General features: G+C 36.8%; 1 protein-coding gene across 1 annotated transcript in view; it reads left to right on the top strand.

The window, feature by feature from the left end:
• The first annotated feature begins 504 nt into the window (after positions 1-504).
• Positions 505-16,973, top strand: part of L3MBTL4 (L3MBTL histone methyl-lysine binding protein 4) — a 503,358-nt gene continuing 486,889 nt past the window's right edge. The window contains exon 1 of the mRNA XM_051970424.1: positions 505-566. The gene's annotated coding sequence lies outside the window, so the exon portion shown is untranslated. The remainder of the gene's footprint in view (positions 567-16,973) is intronic.

Here is a 16,973-nt window from a genome sequence, read left to right as displayed (position 1 = left end):
AGTAAGCGAAGAGTGTGCCCAGGGGCCCGCGGGACCGCACTCCGGGGGTGCGCGCATCCGAGCGGAGTTGGAGGAGAGAGTGCAGAGAACCCTAGGCCGGGGGAAAGGGTCTCTTTCTATCCCACCTGCTCCGCAGAACACACAAGCCTTAGAAAAGCACCGGGCTGCCCGAGGGAAAAGGAAAACGAGAAGGGAGTCAGGTGCAAGATATCCTTCGGCCTCCCGCAGAGAGAGGCGGGAGCATGCGCGCCAGGAGCGAGCGAGGGGGCGGCTCCCCACCCTCCCCTCCCCCTCCGCCCCTTCCCCACACCCCGGGACTCTGGTTTGGCTGCATTGGCTAACGCAGTCCCAGCTGCTCCTCAGGTCGCGGCCCCGCCCGGCCTGTCACGGAGCCCGGCGCTGCTGGGGGTAAGGAGGACGTTTGCTCTAGAGCCATGTGGGATGGTCCCGAGGGCGCGTGTGCGAGAGCCGGGGCCCTCGGGGGAGGAGGGGTGAGGGGGGAGGATCAGGGAACCCGGGGAGGTCCGGGCAGAAGAGGAGGTGGAAGAAGGCGAGTGCCCCGCGAGGTGCGTGCGTGGCGTGTGGCTCGGCAATTCCGGAGGGTTGGGGGTCGGGGTGGGGGGAGCAGTGGTAGGAGTTAATTTTATCCCATCCCTTTCCTCTTTTTCTTTCTCTTTCGGAGGACGCCGGACGTATTGCTGTGGCCACCCCGCACGCACGCCTGGGGCGCTTGGCTGTCCCTACTTTGCTTGCACTTTGGACGGGGCGCAACAGCACCAGCATCCGTGGGTGCCTCCCCGCGGCCGTGGGGGAACTCTGGGGGGGCCAGGGGAACCTGCAGGCTGCCTCTTCCACGATCACATGCGTGTGCAGTAGCCGATACAGCCCTAGCATTCTGTCGGGGCGGGTAGGATATTAGGGAAAACGGGGAGACCGACCTTTTTTGAGGGGGAAGGAGCATGGGAGGATCCTCTGCCATCTAGAATGACCTTATATTCCCGGGACTTTGCGCCACTCGTGCCTTTTGTTTCCCCACGAGGTTGTCCGAGTGTCTGCTCCTGCTTCTTTGCCCCCTCCTCTTGGCACTAGAATTGCTGCGGGGTCGTTCGGTCCCGGGAAGACCCTCTCTCTGATCATGCCTCATCTCGCCCTCTTCTTCCTCTCCTAACTTGTTTGATGTCCTTTGGTAGCTGAGACCGTGGGAGGACTTAGAAGTTGCCCTCCTCTTCCTCTTCTAGCTTCTCTTTGGCCTCTTTTGGTGATTGAGTTTAAGGGAGCGACTCAGAGGACAGATGTTCTGAAAATCATTTTTCACTTTCTGTTTCCTTTGGGGGGAAAACCCTTTCTGATGGAGACGCTTGTTATTCCCTCCATCACCCGTGGCTTGCTCCGTTGTTGGCTAGGGTGAGATAAGTAAAATCTAATTCTGGAAGAAGGAGGAAGATCTTGGAAGGAGTTTTTGCAGGAAACAGTGCTTGTAGCATCTACTGTGTCTGAAAACTCCCTCAAGTAAGTTCCCATGACCTCCCCTTTTTGTCACTGAGATCGTCTCATCCCATTCTTTATGACTGTTTATTTTTTACTTTATAGAACCTGGTGAAGAAAAAATTCCCCAACTTGCCCCTTCTCCCCATCCCCCAAAGAGAAGCACTTGTAATTCTTATTATGTATCAAATATTTGGTAAAATCAGTGCCTGGTTATTTAATCAATAACCAAAGATTGGTGACTTCAGTGCCTGGTAATTCAATCAGTAATCAAAGGTTTGGTGAAGTTAGTGTCTGGTAATTCCGTCTGTAATCACAGTATTGGCTTTGACCTATCCTGAGTCTTATAATTTAAATGCAGAGGTATTGTGTGTTTTTAAGACTTCTTGGTTCTTGATAATTTGTTTTTACTTAGATAATGGTCAGAATCTTTGACGCAATTCATTTACTGTTTGTTGCTTTAACTCAACAAAAGTCTAATCTTCTAATTTTACAGATAAGGAAACTGAGGCTGGGAGAGAAATGACATGCCCAAGATCTCAGTGAGTTTTAGAGCTGACAGAATCCAGATATCCACAACACTCTTTTCCCTATGTGTACTGCTTTCTAAGGAATGTATTGTAAACTCAGCATAAAATGCAAATTGAAACCGACAAGGCTTAGTTTTGATTAATCATATGATTTCTCTGAGTCTGTTTAGCAACTTTTCTTCCCAAGTGAATTTTTAAAAAAATGTTTTTTACTATCTTTTGGTTTTTACATTGTTTTACTTGTGCAATCTCTCTCTCCCCTATCCATGGAGCCAAGAGCCCTTGTGAGATCTAATTAAAAGGAAAAGAAAAAGAAAAGCCTATCAGTAAAACCAGCCAAAGCATTAAATCATTTCTGACAGAATATACAGTATTCCAACATCACAGTCCCTCACTTGCAAAGAAGGAAGGGAAAGGTTTTTCCTCAGCTTATTTAGGATTAATCTTGGTCATATTGCAATATTTAGGGTTTTTTTTTTTTTTTGCTTGTTTTTTGTGGTGGTTGTTTCCATTTATGTAGTTGTCATCTTGTATGTTGTTTTCTAAGTTTTATGTTTTACACTTTGTATTAGTTCATCTGTGTCTTCCCATTTAGAAGTAGGTTGATAGTTCATTGAGAGCTTTTCTCTTTTTTCAGATGAGGAAACAGGCCCAGACCTGGGAGTTTTTGACCTAAAGTCATGTAAGCTATAAGTATCTGAGAATTTGAACTTGGGTCTTCTGAGTCTAAAAGAAGTACTCTTTCTATCATATTGCGCTGCTAAGTGTTGTAATGCATAGTGCTGGACTGGAGTCAGGAAGAAATAACTTCAAATCCAGCCTCAGACCGTTGCTAGTTATGTGATCCTTGGGCAACTCACTTAACTCTATTTGCCTCAGTTTCCTCATTTGTAAAATGAACTGGAAAAGGAAATGGGAAACTACTCCACTATTTTTCCTAAGAAAACCCCAGATGAAGTCACAGTTACAAACTACTGAACAACAATATGCTTTTTCCCTCTTTGGATACAGATACAATCTTTATGCCTCACAATTTCATATTCATAGTATCTTTAAAGCAGGAGAAAGATTTCTGAGAGGAGGGATTTGCAAGGTACACAAATATTTGGACAGATAGAAGGCATTGACTGTTTTGGACAGGGGCATCCCCTAAGAATTAATATTTATTAATGAATAATTATACAATCATATATAATAATATATAAATAAATATGTAATAATCATTTTAAAAATTTAATAATTGTGTGTGTGTGCAAATAGGAGTTGCTACAGTGCCATGGAGACACTCATTTTCATAGGAACAAAACTTAGTAAAGAAAGCTGGAGACTTGGTGGTAGAATTAGGGTAGAAAAAGGGGTGGGAAGGATGAATGTGGTTGGTTGTACTTTGGCTTTTGATCTTATGGGGATGTCATAATGGACTAGGAGGTATTGTGGTTGGTTTTGGTTATAATGTGTTCAATGTGAAGTAACATTGTGTTCAGTTATATTGAGGATGTTTTTATATTAGACTTTTGATGCCGTAGAGCTGGCAGAAACAAGAGCTTGAGAATGTTAATTAAGCAATGACAGTTAATGAGTTCCAATTTCAGGTATCATGTTTGAATGTAGCATTTCAAAATGATTCACTATGTTATTGTTTTGACTTTTGGAATTCTGAAACTAGTTGGTTGATTGTTGTCCTTCATAACTGAAAAGGACCAAAATACATCAATATGTCAGAATCAATATACAGTGTGTTTGTAGCTGATTACACTAATACCAGCTTGGAAAGCTCTATCACAGGTTGGATATACATAGTCCATATGAATCTTTGGGAGGGAAATGTCTCTAAAATTTTCACATCTCATATTACTTTTGAGCTACTGCAGTGCTGCTTTGCTCATAAAGTACAGCGCCTTCTTTGAGGAGGGCATGCCATACTGGACTTCCCTTGTCTCACAATCAACACTAAAGTTCTTCAGAGAGACCTTGAGAATGTCCTTGTATTTCTTCCATGTGAGTGCTTTCCTTGTGTGAGTTATCCTAAAAGTAATATTTCAGGCAAATGTATATTTGATATTCAAACATTGTGGCCAGCAAGTCAAAATTAATGCTCTCTGCAGTTGGTTTTGAATGCTTTGCAGTTCAGCTCCAGAGAGGACCAAAGTGGATATTGGATTCTGAAATTATTTGCTTTTTTCCTACCATCTAAATTCATTGCCTTTCTTGGATTTTTCCTTTTCTTCCACCTAGAGATGACTAAATAGAGGTGTTTCTCAAACTCAAATCCTGTCCCCCCCCCTTTTTTAATCATTCTCTTTCTTTTGTATCTTCTATATTCATTTCACACAACTCTCCTTGCATTTTATATAATTTTAACTCCAGGTTCTCTCCTTGAGCTTCTAATTCCTATTTCAAACTACCTACTGGACAACTATAGTTGAAAGCATATAAAATCCAATTTGTCCAAAACTGAATTCATTATCTCTTGTCCCCCCACCTGCTTCTCTCTCTAACTGCTTCTTTGTCCTGATTTTCCTATTTTCCTTGAAGGGTACAATACACCATTCTCCTCCCAATCACTCAAGCTGGAGACCTTGGAGTTGCTTCTGACATCTCCTTTCCACCCACATTCAGTTATTCCCCCAATCCTTTTGATTGGATTTGGTCTGCAATATCTCAAGCATCACTGCCCCCTCTTTTCCTTTCCTCCAGCCACTGTGAACAAGGTTATTGCTGTGGACTTCTAAGTGGTTGTCATGCCGCCAGTCTTATTGTTCCAAACTCTCCTACACATGCCTTTGCCAGATTAATTTTCCTGAAGCACAACTCTGTATGTCCTGCTCAGAATCCATAAGCCACGCTTTGCTTATGGGATGAAGTCCAGTTGGTTAAAAAAAAAAAAAAAAGGCAGTAGATTTAAAGTAAAAGGGATCTAGGAGTGATCTAATCCTTTCTCCTCCTTTGGTTTTGTAGATGGGGAAACTGAGGCCTAGGGAAGTTAAATGACTTTTCTAAGTTTATATAACTTATTAAGTGGCTGAGCCAAGATTTAGAGAAATTTCTTTTGTTTCCAAATCCATTTTTTTTTTCCAGTTCACCATGATGGATTGCAGGATCCTTCAAAATCTTCTCCTTATGGGATGCTAAATAAGACTAGATCTCTTCAAATTCCTTGGGCCACAGTTTGCCCATCTGTAAAATGGGGATAATAATACCTCATTTCCCAGGGTTGTAATGAGATCAAATGTGTGTGTCTATCTGTCTATCTATTTATAATTTCTTGTGTCTGGAATGTCTCCCTTCTTCCCTCTCCTTTTCCACATCCACCTGTAGAAATTCTATCAATTTTTTTTTGCCACCTTTCTAGTTTAGCCACAATTAGGAAGTACAAAGAAAAGGAGGCTGTGAAAGAGAAATTTGAAAGGAAGATGTTAAATCCAGGGAGAGGATGGTTTTAATAAGAAGCTAGTTTTGTTTTAGCAGTGTCAAAGGCAGCACTGCTCAAAGACCATGAGATTTGACTAGAATTCAGAAGGGGGAGGAGGGAAATTTAACAGTTTCTTGTTTTAAGGCACTTGAATAATATGAAAGTAGAGCTGTGTGGTTAGAACATTGGGGATATTTGAGTTTAAATCCTGCCAAAGAAACTGACTAGATATGTGAATATTTAACTTTTGGGTCAGTTTGTTCATCCATAAAATGAAATTAATAGCACTACTTCCCAAAATTGTTGTGAGGATAAAATGAGATAATATTGGCAAAGTGATTTATAAACCTTAGAACTATTATCATTCTTATCATTATTGTAATTACTGGAGAGAGTTGAGTCCTGGCGAAAAGGTCACATTTGAAATGTAGCAACCAAATACCGTCATATGTAGAAAAGGAGTTTATGGCAATATAAATATTAAGTTTATCATTTATTTGTTAAATGAGTTAAATGGCCTAAATATTACCTTATAGGCAATATGAGTTACTTTTGGGTTAATTGTAGAGAATTGGTTTGTTCTTAGGCAGGACTATTGTTCTTAGTTGCTGTTAAAGTTAATGGCTCCAATTGTTTTGAATGGTCATTTGAAACAATATATCTGCAAATAGTAGAGTCTATCTGCAATTGGGCATATGACCTACCTAAACACACACACACACACACACACACACACACACACACACACACAAATTGAAATATATGGCAACTGGCTTTAACACAGAATTTATACCTTTTCCATGTGGGTTTAGTGTTTATTAGAAATTTCAAATGGACTTTGAAACTAGTCCTATTTGTGGGATCATGTGGCAAATATAAGAATTTATGCATCTTCATAATTTTAAATGCAAGTACAATAGGTTCTTAAAAAACAACTATCCTGAAAGGCTAGCATTCTTGATTGTTTAAAACAATTTTTAAAAAAGAATATGGGTATTGATGCCTTGTTTTTAATATTTTTCCCTATCTTTTTCTTCATCCCCAAGGGACTGATTTTGCCATAGTCCCTCAGCCTATAGCAAGAGACATTTATTTATTGCATTTAGAACAGCTTTGATCCATTCTGAGTTCCATCTTCCCTAGCGAAGTGTGAAACTGGCTTCAGTGTTTAGATGTTAATTATAGATTTCAGGGAAAATGATATTTTTAAAAAATCAGATTTGGTCCTTTATGATACAATAATCCAAGATGTGTTTGAAGAAAGGTTTGTTTTACTTTTGTGTAAATTATTAATACACCCAATAGATCTTGTTTTATCATGTCTACAGAAGTTACTTTTTAGACAAAGGGGTGCAATCTACGAACCTAGTTCATAGAATGTTTTATAGATTTTAGAATTAAAGGGAACTGTAGCATTGCAGCAGATTTATTATCTATGCTAGAATAGAGCCTAGATGGAACTAGAATGAGCCCTATGTAATTTAGACATCTAGGTGGTGCAGGGGCCCAAATTTTGGATTTGATTTCAAAAGATCCTGAGTTCCAATTGTCCTTATTAGCTGCAACTTTGTCAGTTCCAGAAGAGTCCTGATTTCCTCATCTGTAAAATGGGAAGCAAGCTAGTCAGCCTTTATAAATATACATCCTCAGCTGTGAAATGGGATTAACCCACTTTCTAGGAAGTAGGATGAACATTAATTGAAATAGTATAGATAAAACAAAACAAAACAAAAAACACTTTTAAACCCCAGATGTACACCCCTTATTAATTTTCCTATTCTTTGCACTTGTCAGCCTTGAATTGTTAATGATGCTGTGTTTTAACATTTTTATACACCTGATATGTGGAAATGGTTGGGAACAAAGCTCTCTTTTGTTCCTTAGACTCATTAAGTTAGTTGTGCTTTTTATTCCCATAAAATACGCTGTGAATGTTTTCTGGGCAGCAGTTTAATAACTTTCAAATAGGCCTGGAAATTTGAGATTTGTTTCCCTTTTGCAGATGCCTATTGCAACAAACTTCAGTTTAAGTTTTCAGAATTAAATGGAGGCACAGGAGTTTGTGCGATTTCTGCTAATTGCCAAAGCCAAAGAGCAGACTTACTAGTTGCTAAAGACTTCAGTAAGGAAGGTTGTGGGATTTTGTAAACCATTTAAAACAGCAGCTGTTAAACTGGCATCTCCCTTGTGGATCCTGTATAAACTGAAGGAAGTGTGTCTAGTTCCAGCTGGTACTGTCTTTGTATGAGGGACTCTGCCCATCCATTATTTTGCAATCAGTCACTGGTAATCTTGAGGGTTTAGGATTTTTCTCTTGTTTGATTTTTGTACCTTGAATGAGGACAAGGAGAATGTCGCTGAAATCATTTTTTTAAAAAGAATTTCAATCTTCATTGTCCAAAATAAATAATGCTCTTTGCTATGGCCAGTGAAGAAAAATAAAGGTAACCTGGCAGGTGTAGTTATTCATTAGTCTTCCAATATGATTAAAGGAGTCATTAATGCATGGTTTAGTGGAAAATGTTTGCTTGGTATTTTCCGGCAGTTGGGTTATTTCTTTTTTTATGTTTCTGGAGGCTTTTTAGTTCAAAGGAAACTTTGGCTCTGACTACAGGCTAAGATCCTTAAATAATAAAAGTTAACATTTATATATAGTAAGGTTTGTAAAACTCTTTACATATATTCTCATATTTGAGTTTTTTTAAAGTCTCTCTTGATATTTTCTTCCAAAGGAAGCAACATGATGGCTTGGGATTTAAACTTTTTCTTTACTCCATATTTAGAATTGTTAGAGCTAAAAGGGACTATAGACATTATCTACCTGAATGTAATTTTCACTCCCTTTTCAGTTTTACCGAGGAGGAAAATGGGAGCCCAGAAATATTAAAATCATTTAATTCAAGACAACATAGTGAGTATATAAAAGAAGTGACATTTTTCATATTAAGAGGCTTCTTGGTGATTAGAAAATTTCTGTTAAAATAGTTGGTTTTTTGGTTCTTGTCAGAAAGTACTTTGTATCAGAAGTGTTACACATTGGGCCAGTCCCTTGTGGCCTGTAACATTAACTTCCAAGTGCAGCCTGAAGCAGATTTGAATATAGCTGAGAAATATTCAACATAACAAGTAAAAATAAAACATGGTTAATATTTATATATGGTTTCTAAGCTAATACACAGCCTGAAGGGATCGTTGTGTAAAACTTAGTGACCTCCATGTCTACTTGAATTTGACACCATTGCCTTCTTATGAGAATTATAGTTGAAACTTTTGCCAAACAGCAATATTATCAATTCTTATTGATGTGACTTTTTCCAACAATGAGATGATTCAGGACAGTTCCAATAATTGTAATGAAGAGAGCCATCTACACTCAGAAAGAGGACGTTGGGGACTTAGTGTGTGATCACAACATAGCATTTTCACTTTGTTGTTGTAGTTTGTTTGCATTTTGTTTTCTTACTCGTTTTCTTTCCTTTTTGATTTGATTTTTTTTTGTGCAGCAAGATAATTATATAAATGTTTACATATATTGGATTTAACGCATTTTAACATGGACAACATATATTGAGTTACTTGCTGTTTTGGAGAGGGGGGTTGAGGAAAGAAGGGAAAAATTGGAACATAAAGTTTTGCAAGGATCAATGCTGAAAAATTATCTATGCATATGTTTTGAAAATAAAAAGCTTTACTAAAAAAAGGAAAAAAGAAGCTTTTGCCAAGACTTAAGCAGCTGGGTGGTACAGTGGATAGAGCCATAGTCCTGTAGTTAAGAAGACTTGAATTCAGCTTTGCTATGGGACCATAAAAAATCATTTACCCTGTTTACTTCAGTTTTTTCAACTGTAAAATGGCATATATAATAACACTTATAATAACACTTACTTATAATAGCACTTCCTGGGACATTGTGATGATCAAATAATAAAATATTTTTAAAATGTTTAGCATGAGGGCTGGCATGGGGTAGATTACTATATAATGAAAATATTATTACTCTTGTTGTTCAGTTGTGTCAGACTTTTTGTGACCCCTGGACCATGTTGTCTCTGAGATTTTTTTTTAATCAAAGTACTGAAATAGTTTACCAGTTTTACAGTAAATTAGGTGAATAGAGCTTAAATTGAGTTGCCCAGGATGCTACTGGAGTCTTCCAGACTCCAGTTCCATTGCTTTATCTACTGAGCCACATAGGTGCCTTCATTATTACTGTCACCAAGTAGGGACAGATAGATTGTAAAATGCCAGATTTTATTTATATGTGATTTTACAGCATTAATAGAAAAGGAGCTAAGATATCCCATTGGAAGGACGTTCTCTTGGTAATGCTTTTATTTATTTAAATTTTAGGTTTGATCTCCATCATCTTATGACTATAGCCTTTCCTTCTTCTACAATGCTATAGAAATCATCCTTGTGAGATTGTTGGTCATGTTGGAGAAGGAGGGATGAACAACAATGAAATCCTAAGCTGCTTCTATATATGGAGAAGTAGTGTAGAATAGCGGATGGAGAACTGGCTCCTCAGCTTAATGACTGATTTAAAATCTCCCTTCTGACATATCCCATATAAGTCCCAGTCACATAAAGGATTGGGTGGACTACCCAACTTAACAGTGCTGTAGGTGACTCTCTGACTGTAAATGGCAGAGAAAATGTTTGGATGGAGGGAGTTTCCTTTTTGGGAGATTCTTAAAGTCAAGGAAAGTGCTGGTTCAGTCCCTGTTCTTTCTGAAGCACTTAGTTTAACTACTGTTTTTCAAGATCATTTGAGATAATATAACTGAAGTGCTCCATTCTAGTTTCTCCTTAGTAGTAGGGGAGGGAAGAGCCTGGGATACTAATCCCTTCTTCATTATCTATCGATCCCCTTTCACAGGCACACAGCAGCCAGCAGGAGGGTTCTGTAGGCCTTCAGTTTTAATGTAATGATGAGAGGTACAAGGTGGGCCCTCCACCAGGTATCTGGAAGTTAGCTATTGTCTCCCCTTAGCAGAGGAGGGTTGTACTTCTCCAGGTCATTTTACAGATCAGGAAACTGAGGCAAACAGGGTTAAGTGGCTTGTCCAGGATCACACAGACAGTAAGTGTTTGAAGCCAGATTTGAACTGGGGAAGATGAATCATTCTGACTCTAGGCCCAGAATTCTATCCACTTCTCTCCTAGCTGCCCAAGAGTCAGACCTGAGTTGAAAAGAGGTCTTACCAAATTTACTAGTTCATTTAAATTCTGTTTGTCTAATTCACTAGAGATGGAAATTCTTCCTGTGTTTCCAGTGAGATTTCCCTCACTCCCCATTCTGAGAGGTGTCATAAATTAAAATTCCAGGTAAATTTTTATTTTGGGGCAATCCTTCTGCTTTTGACTCTCATTGTAACTGTATCTTGTAAGGGCTTGTCTCTTGTGGTTCAACTTTTCTAGGAAAATAACTGCTTGGTAAACTTTGTTTAGAAAAAAAGTGACTTTGGATAGAGTGCTGGATCTGAGTTCAAGTTTGACCTTAAGATAATATCTGTGATCCTGGGCAAACCACTTAAATTTTTTGCCTCAATTACCTCAAATATAAAATAGGGATAATAGCAGCACCTACTTTTAAGATTGATATAAGAATCAAATAAGATACTATTTGTAAAGTGCACTGTACCTGGCTGTTACTGTATTTAAGGGCCAGTGCAGTTGGAGAAATGAGCCCAGGATGGGCTTCATGACCCTTTTGGAACATTGTTCAGAATACCTTTCTCAAGTTTATAAATGATGTTCATTGTTACTGTGTTACACACAGCAATTTAAAGGAAAAGATTGGTTAAGTCATTTGTCCAAGGTCATAGAGCAAACGAGTGGCAATTTTCAGGGTCACCTAAATGCCAATGTTTAGTTTTTATCAGCCTTTGCAAACTATTTAGAAGCCAAAATTTTCAGCTATAAGAAAAATCCCAGTTTTTTAATCCCTCCTTAATCCTGTGGGGATTGGAATACTACTGTACTATAGTAAATGATAAATTTGCTCATTGTAGAAAAACTTGGATGAAATAATGAAGAGCAAAATCAAGAACACATTGCAATAGTTAACAGCAATAATGTTTTTAAAACAACTTTGAGTGACTAAGTCATTATAAGTATTATAAATATCCAAATTACCTACAAAGGATCTATGGAAGAAGATGCTATCTGCATCCAGAAAAAGAACTGATAAATAGAAGTATAGAATATTTTATTTTTATTACGTGTGTGTGTACATATACACACACATACATATTTGTGTCTAATAGCCATCTCTAGGGAGGGGAAGGAGGAGGCAGAGAATTTTTTTAAAAAAGAAAAAAAAAGAAATTTATATACTTTACCATATATTTAAAAGGAATAACAAGTTGTTCATAATAGATGTGCAATTCTGTGTATTCAAATTTTTTAATTTTACTGTATCATGGAGATAGTTGTTATTTCATAAATTAAAAGAAAGATATAGTGAATACACTAACAAATGGGGAAGGAGGGCTAAAGAGGAAGGCCTTTTGAAAGCAATTGCTTGGACTAGAGCCAGGAATTCTGAGAATCTCTTGCCTTTTTGGTTGAGGTTGCTATATCCCTCTTTATTTTCAAGGCTAATCCCTTCACCTATGACCTTGATACATTAATTATATCCTTTTCTCTTTCATACATATACAATCTCTTTTTCCCTACTAGCTCATTCTTTTGCTTGGATGTCTCTAGTCTCCTCTGCAAACACAGACAAGCTTTGCTTTCTGTCCTTTCAAGTTCCCATTTTTCTTTTCCATTTCACCATCAGAATTCTTGGAAAAAGTCTTGTTATTCAACTTCCTTTCCTTCCACTCTCACCTTATTCCCTTGAAATCTAGTTTTGTTTCTTCTTTTGTCCATCTACCATCCTTGGATGGTATCCATTCCCATATTGTTTTTTTTTCTCTAAATTCCTTCCTTGACAATATTCATTAATATCAATTCTGTTTTCTGTTGTTCTGTCCATCACCTTAGGCCAGACCCATGTTGGCTAGATTTCTCCTTAAAATCTTCTGGCCCCTCAAAATCAAACTCCTCAAATTACATTTAATGGCTTAACTTCCAGAATTCTTTATGATTTCATTATTTCTGTTGTTGGCATTCATTTGAAACTATTTATTGTTCTTTCTCTCATCTCATTTCTAATCAGTTGCTAATTTCTATTGATTTTAACCCACACAGTTTCTCTTCCCATATCTCACCTTTTGGTGCCATTATCCCATGATGTACTCTTTTTTTTATTAAAGCGTTTTATTTTCAAAATATATGCATGAATAATTTTTCAACATTAACCCTTGGAAAATTTTGTGTTCCAATTTTCCCCCTTCCTCCCATCCCCCATCCTAGATAATAAGTAATCCAATATATGTTAAACATGTTAAAACATTGTTAAAATACCAATATCTGTATGTATATTTATACAATTAATTTGCTGTGCAAGAAAAATCAACTCAAAAAGGAAAAAAATGAGAAAGAAAATAAAATACAAACAAACAGCAACAAAAAGAGTGAGAATGTTATGTTGTGATCCATACTTGTTACCACAGACTTCCTCTGGATGTAATGACTCTTCATTACAAGATCATTGGAACTGGTCTGAACCATCTCATTGTTGAAAAGAGCCACATCCCTCAGAATTCATCATCATATAATCTTCTTGTCGTGCACAATGATTTAGTTCTGTTCATTTCACTTAGTATCAGTTCATGTAAGTCTCCATAATATTCTCTTAATACTACCCACTTGTACACAATAAGTGTTGAATAAATATTTGTTGTATAATTCCAGCAATCGATAATTGTATTTAAATTGGTGGCTACTTATTGATTGATGATTCCAAAAATTCAAAAACATTAAGATAGTAGATTCTTAGTAAGTACTTATTGGGTGTATGATTCCTAAAATCCATAACTTTTCTCCACTTCTATTCTCTGATGGTGTATTCTCTGAAGAGCCACTAGATTAATCTTCCTTATAGACATTTGATCATGACAGAGTGCTGCTCAGTATCTTATTATTTTATGTAATAAAGGTTCTAACTCTGGAATATAAGGCTCAGGAAGAATAGATTACAGGATTTGGAACCAGAGAGTTCTGAATTCCAATGTTGGCTCTACTACCCATGAATCAATAACATTTAAAAGCATAAAAGATACAAAAAAGGGCAAAAGATAGTCTCTATCCTAAAAGAACTTATAGTTTATTGGGTAAGACAACATGCAAACAGATATATAAAAGTAGGCCATATACTGAGTAATTGAGAAAGTACAGAATTAAGCACCAGAATTAAGGGAGTTTAGGGAAGTCTTCTTGTAAAAGATAGAATTTTAGTTGAGACTTAACGGAACCTAGAGAGGTAAATAGACAAAGTAGAGGAAGGAGAGTGTTCCAGACATGGGATAGTGATTTGCTCATGGAATGGTTACAGGTCCAGTGCCACTGAATTGAAGAATATGTGTAAGGGAGTTAAGTGTAAGAAAATTGGAAAGGTATGTGTGTGGGGGCAATGTGTTAGTTACGAAGGGTTTTGAATACCAAACAGAACATTTTGTATTTGATCCTGGAGGCAATAGGGAGTCATTAGTGATTATTGAGTGGGAAATGTATGACATGATTATATCCATCCTTTAGGAGAATCACTCTAGTGAATGAAGAATGGACTATTACTGACCTTGACTTTCTTTAAGTAGCAACTAAAATCCCACTTTCTAGATGGCACCATTGTGAATAGAATGCTAGACCTGGAGCCAATAAGACTCATTTTCCTGAGTTCAAAATAGATTCTTTTCTTCATTTTTTTTAAATTAAAGTTTTTTATTTTCAAAATACATGCATGGATAATTTTTTTTTGCCATTGATCCTTGCAAAACCTTGTATTCCAAATTTTCCTCTCCTTTCCCCCATCCCCTCTTATAGATGGCAAATAATCCAATATATGTTAAACATGTTAAAATATATTTAAATCCAACATATGTATACATATTTATACAATTATCATGCTGCACAAGAAAAATCAGATCAAAAAGGAAGAAAAATGAGAAAGAAAACAAAATGCAAGCAAACAATAACCAAAAGAATGAAAATGCTATGTTGTTCCCACAGTCCTCTCTTGGATGTAGATGGCTCTTTTGATCACAAGACCATTGGAACTGGCCTGAATCATCTCACTGTTAGAGAGCCACATTCATTAGAATTGATCATTGTATAATCTTGTTGCTGTGTTCTGCTCATTTCACTCAGCATCAGTTCATGTAAGTCTCTCCAAGTCTCTCTGTATTCATCCTGTTGGTCATTTCTTACAGAACAATAATATTCCATAACATTCATATACCACAATTTACTCAGCCATTCTCCAGTTGATGGGCATCCACTCAGTTTCCAGTTTCTGGCCACTACAACAAGGGCTGCTACAAACATTTTTTGCATATATGAGTCCCTTTCCCTTCTTTAAGATCTCTTTGGGATACAAGCCCAGTAGAAACACTGCTGGATCAAAGGGTATGAACAGTTTTCTAGCCCTTTGGACATAGTTCCAAATTGCTCTTCAGAATGGCTGGATCCGTTCACAGTTCCACCAACAATGTATTAGTTTGACTCAGTTTTCTCAATCTCGAAAATAAGCTGGAGAAGAAAATGGCAAATCATTCCAGTATATTTGCCAAGAAAGCCCAAAATTGAATCATGAAGAGTCTGACAAGATTGAACTAAGTCCTGAAAGAAGTAGACAAGATGGTCTGGAAGTTTTGTTCCAGCTTTGTATCCTGCTCTGTTGTTGCTATTTCTCTTGGCTAAGCTGCCGCCTCTTTTCATCTGTGCCTGATGAGAATTTATCTTCCTTGAGGATTGAGACCACATGATAGTTTTTTCTGCAGTCTTCTCTTATTATCTTATTAATAACCTGTGAGGTGGAAACTGAGCAAAAGAGGGAGATAGCCTTAGCATAAACAAATGCCAAGCAAATTCTTTTTTTTAACTTAAATTTTAAATTTATGTAATAAAGCAAGTATTTTCATAACACAACAAAAAAAGATGATTATGTGCAAAATTACAAATCAACTGTATACAACTTGCTATTTCTTTTAAATATATAACAAAATTATCCTGTAACTTTTTTCTTTCCTTTCCTCACATTGCTACGATTAGACACAAATTAGTATATATTTATAGATATAAATGTATTCTTTACATATTTATGTTTATCAGTTCTTTTTCTATATGCAATAGCATCTTTCTTCATATTTAAATTCTTAGTTGCTAATGACTTATGCCTTTTCCTGTCTCTTGATGTTTTCCTGAACTTGTTTCAGATTAAAATCAAGTCTCATTGAGCTTTGAGCCAAATATTTACTCTTAGACTCAATATCTGATTCATTGCCCTTCTGGACCAGTTGTATTTGTAAACACCTCCTTTGGACTTCAGAATGGGCCTATAGTCTGGAAGATTAGAATTCTGATCTATTTCTAAAAACTTTTACTAGCTGTGTTACCCTGGCCAAGTCAACTTTTTCCAGACTCGTTTCCTTATCTCAAAAAGTGAAGATAATAGCAACATTCTTCCAATTTGCTGTGAGAATTAAATGAGACAATACTTGTAAAATAAAGTGCTATATAAATATGTTATTATTCTACCTTGATCCTTTTTTATTTCAAGTACACTAAAAGACATCTTTTGAATTTTTTCTTATTTTTGACTTCAATTTCCTTTGTTTTGAGCTTTTTTTTTTTTAAAAAAAAAACTTTTTCCTAGTTATACATGTACATTCATTACAAAAACACAATTCCTTATGAATCATGTTGGGAGAAAAAAATCAGAACAAAAGGAAAAAACCATGAAAGAAAAAAAACAGAAAGAAACAAAAGTGAATATAGCATGTGATTTACATTTGGTCTCCACGTTTTTCTCTCTGGATGTGGATGGCGTTTTCCATTCAAAATTTATTGGGATTGCCTTGGATCACTGAACCACTGAGAAAAACCAAGTCTTTCATAGTTGATTAATGCACAATCTTGCTGTTATTGTATATTCCAACTTTTTAAAAACAATATTTTATTTTTCCATATTCATGCAAAGATAGTTTTCAACTATCAACTTTTGCAAAGCCCTGTACTCCAAATTTTTCTTCCTCCCTCCCCTCCTTCCCAAAACATCAAGCAATCAGATTATAAGTTAAACATGTACAATTCTTTTAAACATATTTCCGTTTTCATCATGCTTACAAGAAATATCATATCAAAAGGGAAAAAGCACAAGAAAGGAAAAAACAACAAAAAAGTGAAAAACTATGCTTTGGTTCACTTCAGTCTTCATACTTTTCTCTCTGAATGCTGATGACACTCTTCATCCTAGCTCTATTGGAATTGCCTTGAATGATTTCATTGTTGAAAAGAGACAGGTTCATCACAGTTGATCATCATATAATTTTGTTGATATATACAATGTTCTCTTGGTTCTGCTCACCTTACTTTGAGTTTTTTTTTTTCTAAAGACACTGTTCTCCCTTTCCCTTTAAAAAAAATTAAATTTTTAT

Source organism: Antechinus flavipes, chromosome 1 (genome assembly GCF_016432865.1).
Source record: "Antechinus flavipes isolate AdamAnt ecotype Samford, QLD, Australia chromosome 1, AdamAnt_v2, whole genome shotgun sequence".
NCBI lineage: Eukaryota > Metazoa > Chordata > Mammalia > Dasyuromorphia > Dasyuridae > Antechinus > Antechinus flavipes.
Note: the sequence above shows the minus strand (reverse complement) of the source record. Positions and strands in the feature narration are given on the sequence as shown.